The 5,793-nt window shown below is 33.4% G+C and overlaps 1 non-coding gene across 1 annotated transcript; it reads left to right on the forward strand.

Moving 5' to 3' along the window:
- Positions 1–799: 799 nt before the first annotated feature.
- LOC143386189 (U6 spliceosomal RNA) lies at positions 800–906 on the forward strand. The gene has a single exon (XR_013089546.1). It is a non-coding gene; the product is annotated as a U6 spliceosomal RNA (small nuclear RNA).
- The last annotated feature ends 4,887 nt before the right edge of the window (positions 907–5,793 follow it).

Below are 5,793 nucleotides of genomic sequence, written 5' to 3' on the forward strand. Positions count from 1 at the left end.
CTTCCAGGATTGTTTCCTTCTGAGCATTGTAAGGAGAGAAAATGTTCCAGCATGTTCCTTGGCGTGTAGGTTGACATTGTCTTCTTGTGTCTCTTTATATCATCTCCCAATGTCAATTTTTGTGTCTACAAGTTTTCCCTTTTTATAAGGACCCAAGATATATTGGAAAAGGTCCTACCTTAATGATCTTACTTTAAATTTATTATCTTCTTAAATATCCTGTCTTCAAATAATATTTTATTCTAGAGGAGGAGCATGGGAGGATTAGATGAACTCTAGATAGGGCAAAGGGGTTGGAGGGGAAAGAAGGGGGTATGGGGGTAAAAAAGAAGATGGAATGAGATGGATATCATTACCCTAAGTACATGTATGAAGACACTAATGGTGTGAATGTATTTTGAGATATGAAAAATAGTGCTCTATATGTGTAATATGAATTGTAATGCATTCTGCTATCATGTATAACAAATTAGAATAAAATAACTTAAAAGAAAAAATTGTAAAAAAAATCAGATTGCATTCTAAGTTACTGGGAATTGGGATTTCAATATATAAATTACAGGGTAATACAGTCAGCTTATAACAGTTTGTCAAAGTGTTTTTTTGAACAGTAAATTATCAAAAACAAATTAGCATTCACAATACTACATATTTCACTGGGTAACTGCAAGGCTCCAAGGTATTGCTTATGAATACATGATTTCAAGGAAAAATGTATTCTTAAGACACTTATGAATGTGAAAATACATTCATAGCTATGGATTAAGATTATTAAATGTTTTCAAAAGACATTGATCAGGTGCTCACTTTGGCAGCACATATACTAAAATTGGAATGATACAGAGAAGATTAGCATGACCCCTATGCAAGGATGACATGCAAATTCATGAAGCATTCCATAATTTTTAGCACAGGAATTAAAATCAAGAAACAATGAATGGGATGGATTCAAACTCAAAAGCTTCTTCTCAGCAAAAGAAATAATCAGTGAAGTGAATAGAGAGCCTACAGAATGGGAACAAATTTCTAGAACATGCACATGAGATAGCGCACTAGTCTCTAGGTATTTAAAGAACTCAAAAATCTTAACACCAAAAAAAAAAAAAAAACAATAAACTCAAATAAGTCAATCAATAAATGGGCCAAGGAAATGAACATACACTTCTCAGAAGATGATATACAATCAATCAACAAATATATGAAAAAATGCTCAACATCTCTAGCAATTAGAGAAATGCAAATCAAAACTAATCTACGATTTCATCTCACTCCTGTCAGAATGGCAGCTATTAAGAATACAAACAACAATAAGTGTTGGCAAGGATGTGAGGAGAAGGGCACACTCATACATTGCTGGTGGGACTGCAAATTGTTGCAGTCAATATGGAAAGCAGTAAGGAGATTCCTCAGAAAATTTGGAATGGAACCACCATTTGACCCAGTTATTCCACCCCTTGTTTTATACCTAAAGGACTTAAAAACAGTGTGCTACAGGGACACAGCCACATCAGTGTTTATGGCAGCACAATTCACAATAACTAAATTGTGGAACCAACCTAGATGCCCTTCAGTAGATTAATGGATGAAGAAAATGTGGTATATATACAAAATGGAATATTACTCAGCATTAAAAGAGAATATAATCATGACTTTTTCAGGTAAATGAGTGGAGTTGGAGAATATAATGCTAATTGAAAAAAATCAAAAAATCAAATTCCAAATGTCTTCTCTGATACAAGGATCTGTAAACAAGTCAAGATGGCTCCTGGCATTTTGCCAGAGGGAGTGGTTTGTGAAGTAATGCCAGTGAGCTATTAAGTGTGGAGATTCCTTATTGGTTGACTGCTGTATCTAGTTTATGTTAATTAAGATAAGCTGTGTGTAATGTATATATACCCCTCCTGTCCTACAATAAATGGCTCCCACTCCAGCTGTATCAATCTACACAAGTTGCTCTTCATCCCCCCTGTTATTTTGCTGCAGCTGGACTGTGGCACTGAATCATAATGGTGATGGGTGGGGGGCAGAGCATGTGAAGAACAGAGAAACTTTAAATAGGGCAAAGGGGAGAGGAAGGAGAGGAAGGCGTGGGGGTAAGAAAGATGGTGGAATGAGACGAACATCATTACCTTAAATACATGTATGAAAACATGAATGGCATGACTTTACTTTGTGTACAACCAAAGATATAAGAAATTGTGCTCTATTTGTGTAATATGAATTGAATTTCATTCTGCTGTCACATATATCAAATTAAAATAAATTAAATTAAAAAGAGGAAAAAAAGCCATTGATTAGGTAGTAAGAAACATTTATGGCTCTTGCCTAAATTTCAAAAAAAGAAATTGTATAATTAAAAGAGATAGCAAAAAGAAGACACATATTTGAGTATAGGCTAAATATGTTTTATTTGAAATGTTTGAGAGCCTAAATATGTTAGATGGTTTTGGATTTAGGAATATTCACACAAACATTATGAGATGTCATGGAGGTGAGACCCAAGTTAAAATATGAAATTCATTTGTGTTTCACATGTCCTAAACACATAACCTGAAAATATTTATACAACCTTTTTTAATGCACCTGCATTTTGACTACAACCTATTACATGAGGCCAAGTGTGGCATTTCCCACTTGTGACATCTTACTGGCAATCAAAGAGTTTCAGATTTGGGTAAATGTCAGATTTCAGTGTTTTTTTTTGTTTTTTTTTTTTTAATTAGGCATGTGCAAACTGAAGTATATGGAGGACAGCTGGAGTGAAAGATACAGAAGACTAGAATTAGAAGACAGAACCTAGGAAAAGATATGTCTAATGTGGAGAATACTATATTGTATTTTGTATATTGTACTATATTGTATTAGTACGTATAAAAATAATTTATTTTGTGTTATGTTGCCCCACTTCGTTCCTGAGCAAAATTAATGCCCCAAATCTTCATTTTGTTTTCAGTATGGTCAAATTTTGGTAAATTAGACTTATTAATCAGGATTTTCCAGGAAAACAGGCCAGTGAAATAGAAGAGACAGAGAAATAATAGAGAATGAAACTTCTTATAAGGAATTGACCCACATGGTTATGAAATCAGAGAGGTTCCGTGATCTGCCATCTACTACCTGGAGACACAGGAAAACTTTTTCATAGTTTTAAGGTTTGAGAACTAGAAAACTGATGGTGTAGACTCCAGTTCAAACCTAAAACCTGAGAACCAGGAGCACAGAGGGTAGGAGAAGACTGACATCCTAGCTAGAGCAGTTAAGAAAAGAGTGAATTTAATTTTCCTTGGCCTTTTTATTCAGTTTGGGCCCTCAAGGGATTAGATGGGGGGGGGGGCATTTGTTTTCCTCAGTTCAATTCCTGTGATGAGCTCTGTCAGAAATACTATCACACACCCATCTCCAAATAATACTCAACCACTATTCTGGGTATTCCATGGTCTAATTAAGTTGAGGCAGAAGATTAATCATCATAGCTGGTGAAAGTGCTAAATAGTTCAACATTATTATGAAGATGTTCAGTGTTATAAGATAAAAAGTGAAGTTCCTAGCCATGGACCATGGAGATAAATTTAAAAACAAAATATCTGCTCAGTTCTATTAAAATTGAGCTATCAGAGTTGTACACCATCTAAGAATTATACACTGTAACTTTTGAGTTATCACTTTCCCCCCAGATAGTTATCAGTGTCAAAAACAATTATAATCAATTTTCTAAAGACTCTAAATTTTAGGTTTGGGTCTTAAAAATATGTATGATTGTCTCTTCATTTCACCGAATTTAGTTTTGCCTAATATTTCTTTCAGCTCAAATTCCTTTCTTTCTATTTTCTTAACCCTCTAAAATAGACCCTTATCCACTCAAACTATTTTTCTTATGTCTTAGCTTTTTACTATGCCTGTATTCTGTTTTAAAATAATTCATCTCTTTCATTGTGAAACGCTGCATTCACTTTTAAATGTTTTTCAAGTAATTAATAGTACAGCAGAGCTCATGGTTTATTCATCAGCAACAAATCTGGTCAAGCAGGTGTGCCTCATTGTATCCACAGAAAGGATTCTCCTGTTAGAAAATGACATCATAGCTCTATCATCAGCTTATTTGAAGATTTGACTGTGTTAATTTCTATTTCTGAAACATCATCCTCCCTCACTCTCTAGTCATGAAGAAAATAGGCAAAAGAGCTCCTGGTTAACCAATCACTTCTCATAAGCAAAAATGTTAAAATCACTTCAAATTATTCATTTCACATTCACATATATTGATAGAGAAACCATTCTCACCTGGAGTATTTCCACCACAAACACTTAGGAGAGGCTGGTGATAACTTTATCCTACCACCCTTTATGGGACTGGTAAACAGAAAATCCTAACTCTGTCTCAAAATAACAAGGATTTTTTACAACAGATCATTGTCACTAAATCACTGAGATAAACCACAGAAACTATAGTTTTATTGCTACCTTCGCATGTCCAGCTTGAAATTAATGAAAAGTAAATAGTTGAATAAAATCTAAGAGTGCATATTTATTGAGGATTCAACTCCACAGTCACACTGTTCATATGATCTGACTTTATACTCAACACTTCTGAGATATTGGAAAAATTATTCAATCTCTGCCTCTCTTCTTTCTAGTATAAATTGGGGCTTATAATTACACTTTCTTCATAATATTGTTGTAAGTATTAATAAAAACTTTTAGAAGTAGCTGATCTCAGAAAGAGCATCTTCTTAGTTTGTCTTCTGAATTATTACTATGCTGTAACAGTGAGATAGTCTGCTTTAATGCATAATTATGAAGATATAAATATACTCAGTTAACATATTTTCATGGTACTTGCAAACTACTATTTATGTTTTCAAAATATTTTTGAGTTGCTATAATGCTCAAGTATAGCAACAATTAAAACTAAGGGATTGACTGTGACATCATTAATTGATACATAACACTAGTGATGGCAATACTAATAGCAATACCAAAATTTAGAATAACAGTATAAAGTTCAATGAGAACAGACTTTAGAAAAACTGTAGATTATGAATGTTTGTAATGCATTGGTAGTGAACATAATACTAACTACTTTGAACAAGTAGCTGGAAGAGGAAAAATGCTCATAGAAAATATAAAATATTGTATGTTACTAAATGAGTAGTTAATTCCAGTGTTTAGTATATTTTGGGCAAAACTCTCTTTACTTTGTTTAATCTTCATCTTCAAAGTTCTCTTTCTGGTAAACTGAGACAAAATAATTGAAAAATTTTTTTTCTATATTGAATTAATATCATCCAAAAAGAGACAAAAGACACCAACACTGTAGAACTACTGCTGAAAATTACACATCTTGTAGCAAAGACAGAATCACTATTTCTAAGAAGCTTGTAAAACTGTGCAAAATGAATGACAAGTATGCTCAGAGTCAGGAGTATTTGTTATTGGCAAATTCCCTTTATCGAGTACTATGGTTGAATGTCCTCTTTCAAATTGGGTTGAAATTCAATTACCATTTTCATAATATTAAAAGGTGGGACCTTTAATATGTGATTCAGTCTTCATGAATTTGCTATTACAAATTGATTAGTGCCATAATTGCTCTTGTGGATTTTTTTATTATATGAGTGGCTCCTGATGAAAGGACTAAATTCAGCACCTAACTTCTGTCTTGCTTATGCTCTCTTGCCACATGATGCTGTTTTTTGATTCAATAAGGTCTTCACCAGATGTGATGAACCCTTGATCTTGAACTTCCTAGCCTCCAGAACAGTGAGCTAAATAAATACCTTTTCTTTATAAATT

Source organism: Callospermophilus lateralis, unplaced genomic scaffold, assembly GCF_048772815.1.
Source record: "Callospermophilus lateralis isolate mCalLat2 unplaced genomic scaffold, mCalLat2.hap1 Scaffold_139, whole genome shotgun sequence".
NCBI classification, from domain to species: Eukaryota; Metazoa; Chordata; class Mammalia; order Rodentia; family Sciuridae; genus Callospermophilus; species Callospermophilus lateralis.